This window comes from Psammomys obesus, unplaced genomic scaffold (assembly GCF_907164565.1).
Source record: "Psammomys obesus unplaced genomic scaffold, mPsaObe1.curated_primary_1811, whole genome shotgun sequence".
In the NCBI taxonomy this organism is placed as follows: domain Eukaryota; kingdom Metazoa; phylum Chordata; class Mammalia; order Rodentia; family Muridae; genus Psammomys; species Psammomys obesus.
In genome coordinates this window covers 303,703-323,339 of record NW_026591643.1, presented here as the reverse complement: position 1 = coordinate 323,339, position 19,637 = coordinate 303,703, and positions in this window count along the sequence as shown.

Here is a 19,637-nt window from a genome sequence, read left to right as displayed (position 1 = left end):
AAGGAAGGAAGGAAGGAAGGAAGGAAGGAAGGAAGGAAGGAAGGAAGATGGAAAACTATAGAGGAAGACACTTGATACCTACCCCTGGCCTCCATATCTCCATATGAACGCACAAGCATATGACGTTCCTTTCTCTCTCTCTCTCTCTCTCTCTCTCTCTCTCTCTCTCTCTCACACACACACACACACACACACACACACACACACACCACAAAATAAATAATAAAATAAAATTTTGCTTGTTTTGCTTTTAAAGCAGTAGCTGCCCTGTGCTGTCCCAGTTCCTGCCATTGTGGTGTAGGATAAAGAAGGACGGCTGCCTCTGGGTGGAGACAGGCCATTGTCCCCTCTCAAGGCTTACTGTAGCCGGGAGGGACCACCTTAGCAAGGTTGGCTCACCTGAGCCATGCTGAAAAGACAGGCAGAATAGTAAGCGTTTTTTCCTATTAAACTATAAAGTTAGTGTTACATACATAGATTTTGATAAGGATGTTTTTCTTTACAGGATATACATAGACATATATGTGTGTGTATTTGCATGCTTTAATGAGATAATGCTTTTTTCCCTCCAAGATTGCCTTCCTGTAAAACGGTCTTTGGCAGTGCAACTGTACAGCTTTGTAAGTCAGCCTGCTTTTCCAGCATAGTTTTTCTTTGCTTTCTCTCTTTTCTAAGCATGCTCTCCCTAAGGCTTTAGGCTTCCTTTCTTTCTAGAGCCATGCGGCTGCCATCCTGTGGCTGGCCTCCATGTTTGCATCATTCAGGTGCTCTTTCCCCTTCTCTTCTCCATGCTCCTGCTCCAGGCATCTGCTGAGATTTACGACTTGCCTGTCTTGGCGGTTTTTCTTTTTGACTCTAATAAAATCATCCTTGAGCTTCTGTTTCAGTCTGTTCATAAATTTGTTTATACTGAGACTAAGAACAGCGGGGGAGGAGGGGCGTGATTTTACCAGTATCACGAGGACCACTCAGTGGCTGCTTGTCTGTCCTCTGGACTTGCATCCACCAGTCTGCCCATTCCTTCATCTAGAACTGCCCTTCCCCCTCTGCAGCAGGACTTACTCCTTCAGTTGCGTTCTCAGGCCTGGGACATGTGCAGCCATTGCCGAGGCTTCACTTTTGGTCCTGCAATTTGGTCTGGGTTCATTATCTTATCAATACAGGTCTATAGACACCTCTGTTAGCCTACTCTTTTTTCTTTTAATGAACATAGATTGTTTTTTGTTTTTTTTTTTGTTTTTTTTTTTTTTTGCACACAATATATTCTGATTATGGTTTTTCATCTTTCTACTCCATCCAGTTTCTCCTCACCTTTCTGCTCCCATCCAGATCTATCCACTTTCTCACTCTTATTGTTATTATTTTAAAAAACCTAACCAACCAAACAAAAAACAGGCTCCTACTGCATAATAGTAAAGTAAAATATAAAGATAAATAAAATGCAAACAAATCAAAATAGGACAAAACAAACAGAAGGAAAAGAGCTCAAGAAAAAAGTATAAGAAATAGATATAAATGCAAAAACACGAGTGCTCACACATTCAGGAGTCATTAAAATGTAAAACCAGAGCTGTAATATAGATGCAAAACTTGTATGGTAAAATGAAATAAAAGGGAAAATAAAAATAAGAAAGCCCTGACGACAGAGACAAGGACCCTCCAAGGCTGCTGCTGAGCTTGATTTCTGTGGCCATCAACTGCCGGGCCAGAGCCTACCCTTGAGAGTAGTTTGTTCCTCCTGTGAGACCTTCCTGGAAAAAACTAACTTTTTATTGGCAGTGGTTACCGATCAGCGACATCTTCTGGGTTAGGGATGGGGTGTGTCCACTTCTCTTTTCGGCTCATGGGCCCCATCTGGTAGAGGCCTGTGCAGGCCCTGCACATCCTGCCTCAGTCTCTGTGAGCTCATGTGTGTGTCAGTTCTGTGTTCAGAGGCCATGTTTCCTTGGTTCCCTCTTTCCCCTCTGGCTCTTAAATTCTTTCTGCCTCCTCTTCTATAGATGGAGATGTATCATTTAGGGCTGAGTGTTCCAAGGCCTCTCACTCTCTGCATCTGGTTCCTGTGTTTGTTCTTGTCTATTGCAGGAAGCAGCTTCTCTGTCGATGGCTGAGCAAGGCGCTAATCTGTGGGTATAGCAGACCGTTGTCACTGGGAGTGATTCTATCGCTGCATTCCTTTGTAGCCTACTAGTAAGTTTTCCACTCAGTCCTGGGTTAGCCAGTCTCGGGCTCTTAGCCACCTAGGCGATGTTGGGGATGGGCTTGTTGTCTCGGAGCGGGCCCTAGACCAAGTCAGACATTGGCTGGTTACTCCACAAGGCATGTGCCAGCGTTGCATTTGGCTGCCTTGCAGCCGGGATACCAGTGTAGACCAAAGGGTTTGTAGCCTACTTCTAACAGCTCTTGAACTCTGCTGTGGCCTCAGAACCCTCTGTAGTCATTCTGTAACTTACAAATACAGAGAGGGGCATTTACTGTGTGCTGTGACCTCAGGGTCAATATTAGTAACGAAGAGCGGAATGGAAAAAAGAACATGTTTTTGCTTCTGTCCACATCATCAGGGAAAGAAGTACCTGGCCAGTAACCACCAATGAAACCACCATACTCTGTGAATACTGCTATCTTTGTCATGAAATCATCTGGAAGTTGGTTGCCCGTTGACTTCCCCCAACAGCTGCATTTCTCTGAGCATCCAAACATCAGCCCTTCAGGGCATGGGGAACTGAGCCCAGGAAACTGCTGAAGGCTTTCCTCTTGTTTGGGACCAGGGTTGGGTCCTTCCCCTTGGCTCCTTCCAGTGTTCTCGAAGCCATAGATTCTAGAAGGTTGTTCCAAATGATGCAGCTCAGATGGCAACTGAGCAGCTACCAACCAACCGGATGCAGCAGGAATGAACAAGGCCAAACGTCTCAAAGCTAGAAGGGCGCCAGCCTTCAGCAGGGTATGTTTGCTGCAGACAGACTAACTTAAGTATTAGCATTTAAATGGTCACACCTTGGCTTTGAACTTAACATTCCCTTCAGCACCAGAGGGAGCTAACACCTCCACTCACAAGGCCCCTTTCGCTTTTGTTGAAGCCCAAGGAAGAGAAAAAGGAGAAGAGCGAGCAGGGAAGGGAGCTAGGAATGGGGTAATGGCAAAGGTGAAGGGAGCCTCCAGTCCTGCCTACTGCTCTTCCACAGTTACCAAACACATCAGCTGTCACCCTACAGCAAGGTCTGATTTGGGTAGTAAATGATCCAGCCTCCTGAGGAGAGTGTGGAATGACCAAAATCATCAGCGACAAGGAAAGCACCATTTCTGTTTGTAAATAAAAAAGAAAGTAAGTTTCCCCAGAAGCAGTGCTTTGATTCAGAAATCTCTGTCACTTCATATGCTAATGCTAAATGTTCATGACATAGGTGCAAAATCAAGAATTAGTGTCTTGGGAAGGGGGCCCTTGTGGCTAAAGGATTATCACTTAGAAAATGGGAAACTAAAGCTCAAAAAACTTGAGTTCCTAATGCTAGTTAATGGAAAACCTAGAAATCAGACTCAAATATCCTGAATGCAAATTAAGCACATTTATTAACCCATTTTTTTCAGGAGTATAATAATGGTCCCACGACTAGGAAAAAGGAAGTTGTAGATTATACAGCATCTTCTCTAGGTGGAAAGATGGCCTAGCTTGCCCTAGGTCTAGTGTCTGGCTCTTACACATGATTTCAGCAGAGGAAAAAGCCAGTCATTTGTTTTCTTATGATAAACAAAAACTGGGAATCCAGCTGATTCCTGGCTTTACAAATGAATAGTTGGCTGACTTTGTTCAAAGTTACCAAATGTCTTCAAAACTCCCATTTCATCGTCTGTAAACTGAGTATTAGATCAATACTTACCTCAGATGATTGTTGCAGAGATTGAGAAAGATATCCCTCCAGAACCCTTAGCCCAGCGCACAGCACATGGCCTCCCATCCAACGAACATCAGTCATCCTTGCTGCCAGCTCCGCCATTAGCCACCCTAGTGGCCTTGCCCCCTCTGCGCTCTGCACCTGAGGACTGCACAAGCAGGCATCACTCTTTGCCTTATAGACCATGGTACCCTAATTTCAGAGTTTGCAGGGTGGCATTGTTCTCTTCCAAGCAGGCAGAGGTGACAGATGTAACTTGTCAGGGCACACAGTCACCATACAGTAATGGCAGGACGTAGGCATGACTCTTCGTCTTTTCAGAGTGTTTGTCTTGGCTTAGATTACTAGGGTGGGGGTGCTGAGAAATCAAATAGGATAGACGTTTCCTTGAGAAGGGGTCAGTATTTTGGAAAAGCCACAAGATTTGGGGCTTCACCACACTGTTCTGAAAGTGTTACTGGATTCTACACAGGCAAGGGACATGAACCTGAGATCTAGAAGGAGCTCAGACTTAGCTTTAAGATTCAAAGAGATTCTGTTCATCTCCACCACAGACGACACTTGGATGAGAGAGACAGACAGACAGAGAAACAGAGAGAGGCACAGACTTACCAGTGCCTGGTATCAGGCCTCTGTAGAAAGCATGACCATCAAGGAAGGAGATGTGAGCACAGAGAAATCCCTGGGCCACTCAGCAATTTACAAAGCTTTCCTTCAGGTAGAAACTTAGTCAGAAAAGCAAGTTCTAAGATGGTCATAATTCCCCATCATTCGTTGTGATATTATGGTTCTCATGTGGAGTTGAATATTTGTTGGATGTTTCTTCAGATGCTCACACTTAGTTGAACTGGAATTGTGTCTAATCACATATTTAGGACTCTTGTGTAAGAGCAAAGACATTCTACTAGCAAAATTTCTAATAGGCACACAGAGTTTTGACTCCAAACAGACTCAAAACTAAGAGACAGAGATCCTTTCTTCACCCATGCAGAAGCACTCTCGGTGGACAGAGCGACAATCTGTGCTACCTTGGATGCCGAGCAGCTCTGATTATGGCTCCACAGGACTGCCAGCACCTTGCACTAATTCCATGGTTCTGAGTAACTGCTTTGGAGTGAAATAAAATCAAACTGTGCATTTGTCCCTACTTCTTCCCCTGTATGATACCATATGGGTGACTTGATCTTGGAGTCTTATATCCTGCTTATCATTTATTTGTACTACGATTCACAATAGGAGCAAAATAGAAACTGAACAGTTTCGTGGTTGGGGTTCCTACGCCATGAAGAGCTGTATTACAGGGCTGCAGCTTTAGGAAGGTTGAGAAGCACTGCTCTAAGCCGTTACCTCCTCCGCGTAAACTGGTGAGGTGACTATGCTCGTGGGATCTGTGACCTGCTTAGTTCTCTCCTGGCCTCTGACGATTCCCAGGGGATGGTGGGCATCCATTCTGAGAAGACCTTTGCATTCTGGGGCAGCAACAGAACACACCTCTTCCTGGTTCTCCCAGCCCCTTTAGCTACCTTTCTCCCTACATTTTACCTCCTGGATTAGCCTCTGGTCCACCCGTAGCTTTTGTAGTGGATTAGTTGGTGAGGTTGATGTTTCTTCCCATGACCTTGAAGGTCCTTTCCTTTACTTCAACCTTATTTTCTTATCAAGTGTATCAATTAAGTCTCAGAAGTGATGCACGTTCCTCAAAGCCAAGAGAAATGACAAACACATTCAAAGCAAGAGTTTCGACCAAAATTAGACCTTCATAGGTTTTCAAACTTAGACTCAAATGTGTTATAATGTGATAGAGAGCCACATGCACAGATAAAAGGTCCATCATTTGTGGTCAGTCAGGCCCTAAATACCTGCCCATCATGATAGCCTGCTCACTGGTGTTGCTCAGTTGGGCAAACTACAAGATCTTGCAGGAAATGACAATTTTTAGCTTTCTATCTTTTGTTCAAGAAAGAAAGGCCTCATGGGATCAGCCTTCTGCTGAATAAATCCACGGGTGGGCATACCATTTGCTTAAGCGATTCAAGTATTAGAAGAATGTTTGGGCCAAGGGCCTCTATCTAGTGGCTTGCGCCATCTCACCGCACTGAGAATCTTAAGAGAGCACACTTCCAATCCGCTTATAGCTTCTAAAAATAGTGAGCAAATAGATAGAAGATGGCAGGTATGGTTAGCTATCTTTGTCACTCCGAGTCCCACGCGTCTCTGGATCTGACTTTCCTCATGACCCTAAGTCCTTTTCTTTCTCAAATAAAACTGCATCCACAGAGAAGGTGCTAGGCTTCTCTCAGGCCTGCACACAGCTCTGTCTTCCCCCCTCCAGGGTGTGTGCAGCTATGCTGTTCCTGGAATATACATTATCCTCTGCACCAAACCTCCTCCTTCAAAGGCTGGCTCCGAGCTGGCCTCCTCTATGAACACATGATGTCCTGGCTCCTCATAGCCCTCTGCCCTCCCCCAGGACCTGCGGGTGGCAAACCTGTACTAACTGACGTCCTGCCTAGGAGCCATTTGTCAGTTGTTTCTGTTGCTGGGACCTCCCAAATGAACTCAAAGCTATGCGAGGACAGAGAACCTCCATCGGTAGATGGGGAAAGGAGAGAACTCCGGTTTTGTTAATGATCGCACGACACTGGGAACAAAGCAGTTACTGGGGGCCCTTGACCCATCAAACAGCGCCGGAATTCTGTGAGGCCGGGGTTAGGCGAGGTCATCAAGTTTCAGAAGATCAGAGGCATTCACATCTTAGTAGTTCCACCATCCCTCCAAACCACCAGGACCGTGGACATAAAAGTCTCCCGTAGCCAGTAGCTCTAGCTGAGCACACCACAGGTTACTTAAAGTGCAATTTATTTTTAATAGAAAGATTGATTCTAGAATGAAACATGAAGTAGCCTTCTTTTTTCCCCCCGTTTTTTTGGCAGTAGACTAACCTTTTAAAGAATAGCATTTTTGCCCTAGAGAGGAGCATAAAAGTTTAAAAGGTTATTTTCCACATTCCATGTAACCCACTTGCTCACCTTTCCTATCTCTTTGCTGGGTCCTCGCTTGGGGTGCCTGTGGCGCTAACTCCCTGAAAATACCGGCTCTACTAATGTATGATTTACTTCCCTTTGCTTGGCAAAGTACAGACTCCACATTTCAAAAGAAGATTCAAGCTTTTGTAATCCATTACCCACTCCACGAGACATGGCAGGGAATTTTCTCCCTTCAAAACTCAAAGGAGCAAAGGGTAGGAGCCGGAGAGCTCATCCTCCCTGACCCCAGCCCCCATGAAGTTGGCTGTCCCTGATGTAAGCTCCCACATCACCCCTGCCCCCTCGCTCCTTAACATCCTTTCTGGTATTTGTTTCTGTCTGTCTCTCCTCTCCCTGCTGGGGGGCGGCAACCAGCACAAGCCTTGTTCACTCGAGCTGGGAGCTCTATAAAGTGCCCCAGCCTTCTCAGAGCAAGGCCCCTTCTCTGCTGGTGCTGGGACTGCTGACGACAGGCAGATCCCAGTTGAGGCTCCTCTCTCAGGTGTGCCACACAGCTGGCTGCAGCTGCTCTGTCCAGCATTAGCCTTCGCCTAGGGTGGGTGTCTTAGCCCCCTTGCCTCCATTCAGGAGCGCTCTGACCGACCAGCCCAGAGCCATAGCTCCCCGTTGTCACCTGAGGCCTCGTTTGCCGCCACATCTATCTAAGGCCAGCTTCGACGTGAGTTGGGGAAACAGGCGGGGTGTAGATCCGGCAGCTGGCTGGTCACCCAGCAGACCTCCGAGGGTAACTTTCAAGGGCGGAACTGATAGTTACAGACCATGGCTTTCACTGATGCAGGTAACATGAGGGGCCGGAACGTAATTGCTTTTGGAGGCGGGCTAGTGCTGGTAGCTTCCTGGCCTGGGCTTCCACTGTTACAGGGGGCTAGCCTGGGCTTCCACTTTTACAGGGGGCTAGCCTGGGCTTCCACTGTTACAGGGGGCTAGCCTGGGCTTCCACTGTTACAGGGGGCTAGCCTGGGCTTCCACTGTTACAGGGGGCTAGCTAAGGCTGGTGGCTCCAAGAGGGGCTTTCCACAGGTAGTGGCAAAGCACTTAAAAAAAGAAAAGAAAGAAGGAGAGAAAAGACCACAAGCACACACACATGCATAAGCATGCACACACTTACACTTGATGATGAAGTAAGACAGACTCCAGTAGGTAGGTTCCAACAAGCCTCTTCTTTCAAGTGTCTCTTACTTTACACATACACGTACATACATACATACATACATACATACATGTACTTACATACAGACAGACACATTTTCACACACTGTGTGGATGGAAAGGGATTCCAACCCAACCTTACGTACATGCATATACACATATCTTGGTAGATGGAACAAACTCCAAAGAGTGAGTTTCAACGACTTTCTTATTTCTCCCACAGCTTATCAAGATCTTTCAAGCAGCACAAAAATCACAATGTGGCTACATTCTATTTTTCTTTAAATGAATGATTACAGTGAGTATACATAAGAAAAACATGCTCCTCAATGCCTTCACATAATCAAATGTTTTCTGTATTATGGGTGAAAAAGACATATGAAAAACAAATTATTCCCGAGAACCCATATACATCTGTAACTAAGCAACTCATTATAGATTAACAGTGTGAGCAAGCAAGGTAATTACTCAGCCATTTTTTTTCCTATTGGCAGGCTGCAATTTGCAGTTACAAAGAAAGAATTAATTATCTTAAAAGGTAATCTTATAAAAATCTTAAAAGGTAATCTTATAAAAATCTTAAAAGGTAATCTTATAAAAATCTTAAAAGAATCACAAATCCAAACTTTTATATAAAAATAATCAGCCATCTCTACTTTAAATCTTCAAGGCGCACATCTACTCATTAATACTTTTTGTTAAATTAGGTCAGGAAGCTGAGGATGAAAACAAGTATAAGGGAATCAACTGTCCCAGTCATGTGCCCAGCTTGAAAGCATCACATCAGCCAGTGCCACTGTGGACTGCCCTTCCTGCTTACCAACCTCAACATGTCCCCGGCTTAACTATTAACAGTGTAGTCTTCTGAGCTAAACTGTTCCTTAAGATTTTCTACAGCAGAGCCACTAGCAAAAACCTCTATACCTTCCCTTGCTAAACAATCTGTTGTTCCAAATTCTTTCTAAGGGTGGTGGCCGTTGCTACATCTCCAGGTTCTTTTCAAGGTGGTGGTGGAAGCATCAGTCTGCTCCAGCAGCAATGCCTGAAGGAAATCAAGCATTGTTGTGAGGGCCAGGGCTACTCAGTGAGGGGCTGGAAACTGCTTACAGTTTTCGCACAGCTCATGTATTAGGAGGCAGAGGACCGCAAGGACAGCAAGCAGAGCTGCGCTCCACAGCAGCAGGAAGTCCTGAGGACTCGCAGTTCTCAGGATTATACCTCTCCAAGATGGGGGCAGCGTGGTTGTGCCTCATTCAGAGAGTTCTAGAGCCGTTTTGCTGCTTCTCCTTCATGGCCTCAGGATGGATCAAACATTAGTTCCTCTTCCCCAACCCCGGCTTCTCCCTCTCAGGCCCTCATCCTTCCTGACAGAACTTCCAGACACAAGTTTCCATTTCCAAGTGTTTCAGAAGGAAACCACGTAAAGACACTACAGGCCGAACTGCAAGAGGCGATCTGTATTGACATCTGGTGAAAATGAGTGAATAAGGTACGTACCGGTTAATAATTAACAGCACTGCTTTTCCAGGTGTACCTTCCCAGGGCTACAGCTCCTGACAGCCGAAGTGGACAATATCAATTGAGGTGGACACTAAGGAGTCAGAGGACGCGGGTTCCTGAGATTGGGGATGCTTATGGGAAGAGGAACCACGTGCAGCACAGACAGGCTCTGCGTTCTGTGCAGGTGAACACCCCATCTTCCAACTCTGCTTGTGTCTGAGATGCGGAATTACAGCTCTGAGCACTTTCTTCATCTTTACCCCTGGCATTTCTTCGGCAGCATCCTATGGGAATCTCAATGTCTTCTGAATGGATTGCATATGATATTTGGCCCTAGAACGAGAAAGCTGACTGATTCTTACATAAACACTGGAAGTCAGCAGAGCATCCTAAGAAAGAAGATGACATTTAATAGACAGTGAGCTCTTCTGTAATGTCCAGGGATAATGTGAGCCTCACTTCTATCTGCTCATGACAAGGGCTCTCCTTCCTGCTCAGCCTCCATCATCGGTAGCAGGTAAGCAAGAAGCCTGGACTCTATCCCCTCGCCACAACAAAACCATCGGTGTTTGCTTGAAAACAAGTTTTCCACTTCCATTACAATCAATTGCACAGTGGGCGTGTATTGGTTTCACTGGAGTCCAGGGCTGTTCACAGTGTGTCCCAGTCTCTGCCTAACGTCTGCGGGCGAAGATGTGTGCTCTCAATGCCACCACCACGCCTTCGCTCGGCCACCATGGACTCCAGGCCTCTGACACCACACGCCTCAAATTAAATGTTCTCTCTCATAAGTTGCCTTTGTCATAGTGTTCTGTCACAGCAACAGAACATAAGAACTAGAGAAACTTCCACACAAAGACATGCATTTAAAAACATGACTGAGTAATAAAATGGAAATCCCAAAGAAATGCCAAGGTAACTCAACATAGGGCAAGAAAAAGAAAATAGAAAGAAAAATAGATGAAAACCAGGAACTTAAAATATCAAATGCTAGATTTGAGCCCTAATAACTATATTACATATTCTTACCTAAACATGTCAATTAAAAGATAATGATTGACTGTGGGTTCAAAACTGTGTGCTATCAATCAGAAATACTGCAAAGGTAAGCCTTTAAATCAAAGGTTGAGAAAAGATAGAGCATTCCAATGTTAGCGGGGGAATCCAGAACAGCTACAATTACATCAGACAGATTTAAAGCAAGTAAAGTTGCCAAGACAGAGAGAGGTGTGCTAAAGTGTCGCTCCACCAGTATAACGAAGCCGATATGTGTTTATGCATTGAGCCAAAGAATTCATAAACAGACTGGTGTGACTGACAGATGATATACACAGACTGACAATTATAGCTGTGTAATTTATTTTCAAGAGATTAAATTAATTTTTTTCACTTATGTGTATATGGACCTGTCTGTGTGTGTGTGCACGTGTGTGAGGGCACCTGCCAAGGCCAAAAGAGAGTATGGGACCCCTCAAAGCTGGGGTTGCCGGTGGCCATGTGCTACCTGTCTGGGTGCTGGGAACTGAATTCTGGTCCCCTGGAAGAGCAGCAAGTGCTCTAACCACTGAGCCACTTCTCAAGCTTCTTGCAGCTGAGTATTTCAATGCCCCTCTTTCAACAAACGCCACAACGGCTAAATGAAAACGCAATGATACAGAAAAATGAACGTCACCACGAGTGAAAAGTAATCTATGCTCATAGACTAGCGTATCTAACAACAGGAAAATGCACGTGCATTTCAAGTGCCTGAAGTGTACAAACCCACACAGACAATGTGCTAGGCCTGAAGAAAAAAAACTTGCAAATTTAGGAGAGTGGAAATCATACTGGGTATTTTCTCTAACACAATGAGACAAGGTACAAATTAATAATGAGATAATAAAGAAATAGTCAGACGCTTTAAAATTGAGCACCATGTTTTTTTGAATGTCCATAGGGAAAGAACAAAATTCTGAAACAAAACATATCAAATTGAATAAGATAAAAATATGAAATTAATATTTATGGACAAAACTAAAGCAGTAGGGAGAGGAAGACATGTAGAAATAAAAATAAATGGCTACACAGTAGAGAAACTACAATACAGACTCACAAAATATGCCCGCTGATGAGCTGGGGATATAGGTCAGTCATAGAGTATGAGGCCCCAAGTTGCTGAATCCCCAGCATGTCACACACACACACACACACACACACACACACACACACACACACACATGCACTCATGAACACATGCACACACACACTTTCCAGAGGTACAAAAGCATCCACTGGAGGAAGGATGGCATTTTTAAATAGTAGTTCCAGCTCTACTAGAGATCCAAAACCAATAAAACAAAAGTAAACCCCACACCAAATCTTCCTCTGATATAAAAGTCAACTCAAAATGGACTACCGACTCAAATGTAAATTTTAAAGCTCTAAAACTTTAAGAAATCAACAGAAAGAACTATTAGAATTCAGGACTGGGCAAAAAAAAAAAAAAAAAAATTCTTAGGCTTCTTACCAGAAGTACATTCTATAAAGAATACAAATTTAACTTTAAATTAGTTAATATTAGAAACTTTCTCTATTTGGAGGACCCTATTACAAGGAAATACGTTCAGCAAATGGTGGGCACTGTAGGAGTCATTTCTGCTGCCACCGTGGAAAAACACCATGACCAAGGCAGCGGAGAGGGAAGGGGCTAGCTGGCTTGTGGCCGCGTGGAGGCCATCAGCAGGTACAGCATGCTGGTTGTAGCAGGAGGCTGGGCGCCCACATCGTTACATGCAGAAAAGCAGCAGAAAGAGTGAGCCGGAGACAAGTGGAGGTTTTTAATCGCAAAGCCAGCGTCGGGTGACTTTTCCCAGCAAGGCTGGACCGCGCAGGCTCCCCCCATAGCACCATCCACTAGGGGCTAGGTGTCCAAAGGCCTGAGAATGCAGGGCGCACATGTCATTCAAACCACTCCAGGTCCCTACCACATACAAAGTCCGGCCGAGACAAAAGCCAAACTAACAAAGAGAGAAAATTCAAGTAGAAAAGAGACAAAAGGCATACACAGATATTTCAATGAAGAGATAGATGTCAGCACAGAATAAGATATGAAATATCATTAGCCATTTGGTAAATGCAAATTAAAATAGTGAAGAGACATCAATGCTACAAGAAAAATTACAAACCCAAAGTTAGCAGGTGTTCGGTTGTTTGCAAGATAATTGGCTGTGGTGCTTCCTAACAGGACTGTGAGCCAACTGACATTTGATAAATTTTGTTCTCTGTATGTTACTGCAATAACTAAAAAATAATAAAAAGGAGACGGTGCAGGCTTATTAATGTTTTTTCTAAGCTATCCAGACACGAAGCAAACCACTGAACTCGAACAGGCACTTTGGCTGAAATCAGGGTATGCTTTCAGGCTTCTCTGGGCTGCAGTGGCCGGCTGTAAGCCCGTCCACTCACTCGGCTCCCCACCTGTGTCACCCTGAGCTGCCTGGCATTCATTGGTCCACGGTGAGCGGGCCCTGGAGACAATCGCCTGCAGACCCCAGCGTTCAGGCCCATTGACAAGGACGGACGAGCTTGCAGTCGTGGTCACACAGCACACTAGTGCACGGGCAGACTCGTGTGAGAAGTCTCAAAGGCTCGTGTGCCCACGGCTCCCAATTGTCCTGAAGAGCAGGGTCCAGGGCCACGCTGAAGGCTTAGCTGCGGGCGGCCTTGTTTTCTGCACACACAGCAGACCTGGCAGGCTCCCTGCACAGGCGGCAGCAGGCTCCGTGCTCTTCTGTGCTGGGCTCTGGCTTCACCGGAGGCAGCCGTCTACACACCGGCTCTCGGGGACCGCCACAGCCTCCATCCTTTCCCAGAAACAGAAGCCTGCTTTGACATGGTGACTGTCCACCCACAGCTCACCACGGTATGTGAATTCTTCGCACAGTTCTAAGTTTTCTCTTTGGATGCCTAGCAGTCCACTCTTTGTCTCTCTCTCTCTCTCACTCTGTCTCTGTCTCACTCACACACATGCACACACATACACACATTCACATCTGCCACATATACCGAGAACTTTCTCATGTCTGCATCTTTTCCCATCTCCATCCTCAGACGTGGACTCTGAACCCAATGCAGGTCAGAAGGGGCCAATGAAAGTCTGATTTTCACAGACGCTGTGGAGGAGTTCCAACGCACGCACTGTTGTGTAACACGGGGCTGCGGGGGTGGGCTTCCCAGGGGCATGGGCAATGGAACTTTTCTCTCCAGTCTCACCCTAGGCAGACTCTCCAGCCTGCAGACGGATCCACAGGCTGAAACCTACGGGGGTCTTCGAGTCTTCTGCTCGTGGAGTCAGATAGGCACCTCCACCATGAATTATTCAGCAGCGTCCTGGGCTACTCCTTGGTGAACAAGGAAATAACAGAAGCTGACAACATTGACTTGTGGGGATTTATAGAGGATCCAAGTCCAAGGCCAGTAAGCAAGGCTTGCCAGGCCCTGGGGGACTCGCCCACAAGGTCACAGGTCCTCAGGGAACATCTCCACCCCGATGACAGTGCAGACGCCATCAGAACGCTCCTTTTCCTCCCAGGGTTTGATGGACACAAACATTGTCCCTGTCAGGCCCCATCCAGCCACTTCCTCAGCCACAAGGATGGATGAGATTCTTCAAGCATTTCACAAAACAGCTGACTTGCCAGATAATTAACAGCTCAATAATCAAATCTCTGAACATAATTTCAGCTGCTTAGCAGAGAGTTAAGAAGGAAAGGCTTTGATACAGCTTATTTTGAATTTTGTATTAGATTTTGACTAATTAAAAGGGGGAAAAAAGTATTGGCATCATATCTAATCCTTCCATTGATCTCCCTCAACATTTATTCTGGTGTCTGGTATTGTGCAATCATTAAATGTAAAATATTAAACCAGACATTTGACTTTATTGATCACTTTATGGACTAAAGTTATAGCGGATAATTATCTGCCAAGACAGATTCATCGACTAGGCTGTCATGGGAGCGTGCAAATTGACATGCACGTGATTGTTCTTCCAGGGTGCTGTTTGCTTCGGTCATTCTGTCTCAGTCCCATCAAAACTGCACCGTCATCTCTTCCTCAGGACCCTTCGGCCTGTGGACAAGCGGCTTTATGATCCTCACCCCTGATGGCCTTTCACTAGTTAGCACGTCACCCCTTTCAGCCTCTGTTTCTTCACGTGAAGAATAATCCTACCCCTTTCGGATTTCTTCCCCGAGTCTCTTCTTGTTCTCTCAACATTTGCACGTTCGTTCGCTTTCCCGCACAAGTGTGGCGCTTTGTCAGCCTTTCAGGGCTGTGGAGGGAGCCAGGGATCCCTTGACGAGTGAACCCCAGTCCTTGCCCAGCTTCTGAACCCAAGCCTGTGGGTGGCGACCCTACCAGGGGTTGCAAAACTGAACCTGGAGAGTTGTGAGGACTGTGGCAATAGAGAAAGGTTTTTGATGAGCTAAAAATTCACTCATAATCAAAGGCGTGGTGAGTCTAGCACCTCTCGCCTGTTCTGGATTGCATGACCTCACTGCAGCCTTGGGCCTCGAAACACACGTGGTCTGCCCCGCAGGGCCTGGTATGTGCCCTCCCCACTAAATAAAATGTAATAAAAGTTCATAAGAACGACACACGCACAGAGCAGGGCTTCTCACTTTTTCTTTGGCTTCAGCTCATACTTTTAAAATATTTATTTTGGGGGCTTGAGAAATGGCTCAGTGGTTAGGAAAACTGCTTGCTCTAGGACAGGACCCAGGTTCAACTCTCCACCATGAGGAGGCTCACAGCTGCCTGGAACTCTAGTTCTGGATGATCTAGCATCGTCTCCCGGCCTCCTTAGGTGCCAGGCAGGCACACATGTGGAGGTACACAGATAATCATGCAGGTAAAACTCTCAAAATACATAAAAATAATAAAATAAAAAGTTAAAGATGTGTTTTTATCTGTGTGTGTGTGTGTGTGTGTGTGTGTGTGTGTGTGTGTGTGTACATGCCATTCCCATGGAGGCCAGAAGAGGGTGTTGAAGTCCCTGGAGCTGGATTTTCAGGTGGTTGTGAACGTACCAAACCAGCCAACATGAGTGTTGGGAAGAGCAGCTCTTAACCCGTAAGAAGTAACTCTGGTTGTCTTCCAGTGTGTTTGTAAAAAGTTAAAACTCACCCAGAACAGTGACATCATTCATAAACATGACATGTTCTCCACAGTTTGGGGACAGTGGACGAGAGCCAAGCCTCCCCTGGGGAAGCACTGCCCGCTGGGTTTTCTGGAGGACCAAGTTTTGCTTTGGTGTATACACTTTGGTTGTTTAACCCTCTTAGTTCAAGCACTTGCTAGACGTGTGACGATAAGGAAATTACTTAATCCTTCTCCTGCCGGGACGGGAATATCTTTGCCCCTGGTTGGCAGGCTAGTGTCAGGAGAGGACGTGAGTGATTGGCCTGGAGGCGTGCCTGCCGCACAGCCATGGCATCAGTCCTTTCTTGCTGGTGTCCGCAGGCTCTTCCTGCCGAGTCTGGAGGCCCAGGTGCTTCTGTACCAGCCACGCCCCGATTCTGCAATACCTTACCACTATGTTTTTCAGTCTGACATCAAATACATGGGTTTCCTTTTGCTTAAAAAAGGTCTACTGTACTCCTTCTGTCAAAATGGGTTTATTCTCACCTCTGAAGATTTGCTCCTTCTAAGTTCAGCCTTAGCCACATTAGCATGGCCTAGAATTTCTCATTCGAAATCTTTCCTGGGGCAGAAAATTAATCTCTCCTTAGGCAATACCTAAAGGGTATTCGCATTGAGTGATCCAAAGATCAATTAGACACAGATTGCGCCTCAGCAAATAAACTGTTTCTTCACACAAAACGAGGCCATGGAGAGGACAGAGGGTCCAGGAAGACTGGGTTCAGTTTACCCGGGCACAAAAAGGAAGATAGGATAACTCAGGAACAGCTAGGACCTGATCTGAAAATGTGTGTGTGAGAGAGAGAGAGTCAGGGACAGAGAGACAGAGACACACAGAGAGATAGTGAGAGACAGAAACAGAGAGATAGAGATGAGTCAGAGACTGAGAAATGGAGAGACAGAAAGAAACAAAGACAAAGACAGAGACAGGAAGACAAACAGACAGACAGACATGGAAAGAGAGACACAGAGAGAGACAGAGACACAGCGAGATACAGCACAAATGTCCTGAGTGGTGGCAAAGATGGAAGTCCTGAGTCTAATCCCTTTGGGGCAGAGGTGCTGGCTCTCTGCATCGTGAGGAACTATGCAGATATTAGATCTAGCTCAGCAGGAGGAAGTTCAGATCACCCCAAAAGAAGTTGCTGTCTGCCTAGCCCACTCTCTCCCAGGCATTCGCCAGTGTCTGTAAGGCAGTTTTTGCTGTCACAGATGAGGGTCTGGTGCCTTGCAGACGCAGCTAACCATGCTACTACGCTCTGTAATTTGCAGGACAGTCAGCCACTAAGGCGCTTGCCTCTCAAGTGCAAACCCCTGAGTTCAGAGCCACAGAGCGCACATAAAAAGCCAAGCACCACAGACTAACCTGTAATCCCAGCATTGCTGCTGGGAGCAGACATGGGAGGCGTCCTGGGAGCTCACAGCCCAGCAGGGGTGATGTTCCAGGCCAACAAGAGACCTTCTCTCAAGCGAGAAGTGGAAGGCATACCCCAAGGCTGTCTTCTGACCTTTCCACGTGTGCTTCCACGAAAGTACCACACCCACAGGTGGGCACACACACAGGAAAGACAATAAGGAAGGGAAGAAAGGAGAGAGAGGGGGATGAAAGGAATGGTCTGCTTCAAAATGTTAGAACGTGCTTCAAAATGTTAGAACATCATCAGGCTCCAGCTGCCCTCGACCATTGTTAGACTCTGCTTTGGAAGTGCAGCACTCCCAGGCCTGGCCCAGGCCCTGTCCAGAACAGTGATGGAGAAACCTGGAGCCACGGGGTTTCCTTTCACTGAGTTTCTTCTATCATTCTGTGAAATCCAATTGATGATTTAGGACATTGGACACAAACAAAAATTAAACTGTACTAACAACATCCAACAGGCAAACATTATTTAAACAACAGTATCTGCTTTGAAATAAGAATAAGAAACAAAACTGAACACTAGAATAGAGATGAAATAACGAAATGGACATCGTGTCAAAATTCTAAATTATTTAATTCATTTGGGACAGAGATAAAACTATTGACTAAAAATATAACTTGTTAAGATATATATAAGTGTTAACGTTTCAGGACATTAGAATAATAACTAAGAAAAAAGTAAAACGCATAACTTCCAAACTAATGAATAGAAAAAAAAATAAGGGAGGAATGTCTCAATTAATCCAAGGGAAGAATTTTTAAAATTTGGAACAGTTTAAAAGAAATTCTAAAACACAGCAGTAAATGACTGCAAATAGGTGAGTTACCATAACTGTAAATACACTAGAACTGCCATTAAATTCAATCAACAGACTAGAGAAAAAGCAAATTGTTTGTATGCTGCATCCAGAGAACACATGCAACAAAAAGAAACAATAAAAATTCAAAAGGATGAAAACTAGACGAAGGTTGCCACAGCTCTCCTTATGTCAGAGGTAGCAGACGCCAAGACAGCACTCAGCATGCTGCGGGAGCACTAAAGACAGAAATGTGTGCCAAAGGTTTTCATTCACAACAGGCGTGATGGTGAGTGATGGAGGGAAGGACGGAAGAAGGGAGGAATACAGAGAGAGGGGAAAGAGGGAAGCCAGCAGCCAGTCCTCTTTGAAAGTAATAGTTGTGGTTACAAACAACAGGGTCATGGAGCTGAAAGGAACACCACAAAAAAACAAACAAAAAAATTAATAGAATAACCAAAGTCAAGCTCTGGCCTTACTGACGGCCAGAGCCAGCCCACCAAACCCGGCTGCCGTACCCGCAGTTTTCAGAACACTAACACAATCCATCTGGTTGTTAGAGCCACTGAACTTAGGAGAATTTGTTATGACAATGAGGTTGAGGTCACAGCGGCTGCAGAGGCATGGAAAGGCTGGAGGTGGCAGACATTAGAATGGCCTGGACTCTGAAGGTTGACATCGCCACGGGGCACACGCACACACACGTATACACACACACACACACACACCGGAACCCAGCAATAGGTCTATTCATCTCTCGGATAGGCACACCCCAACCTACACCTCAGCCAAGTCCTAAGAGGATGCATGTAATTATATATAACACATAGGTGATAGACAGACCAACAGATAGGTGGACATGCATATGTGTTCCTATATTTTCTTCTGAAATTTTATGCTCTAGTTTTAAGTCTTTACCTAAAAATAACGACTCTGAAGGGTATAATGCAAAAAATTATTTTCACATTTCCCATAAGAATAATTAATTTACCTGGTACCATTATTCAATATTTTGAATCAATAAATCTGTTCATTTATTACAGCAACAAGCGCATACACTGCCTAGAAATACTTCTGTACATCTAAATGTATAAGATTTTTATGAGACACGTATGGTTTTTATTTAAAGGTAGACAAATGAATGGACAAATACACCGTAATAGAAGTATGGCATTCCCACCAAAGTTATAAATACACCGTAATAGAAGTATGGCGTTCCCGCCAAAGTTATAAATACACCGTAATAGAAGTATGGCGTTCCCGCCAAAGTTATAAATACACATGTAAATCTCAACACAGGTGAAGAGGGGCCCTACGTACAGAGACTCGCTCAAGGCTGTAGTTGCCGTCGCGCTGCTGTGGGTGGGGGTGGCAGATGGATGGAGCAAAACAGAGGCACAAAAACCAACACCTGTGAGCCTGAGAGAGAAAACCCGCCAGGAAGGAGTCAGAGCTGCAGAGCGCTGGAAATACATGTTTTGATGTACTAGCTGATAAAAAGTATCAGAGCAATTGGTCATTTTTAGGGGGAAATCAAACAAGTCTTTGCAGTACCATCATTTATTAAAGTGTGTGTGTGCGTGTGTGTGTGTGTGTGTGTGTGTGTGTGCGTGTGTGTGTGCGTGTGTGTGTGTGTGCGTGTGTGTGTGTGTGCGTG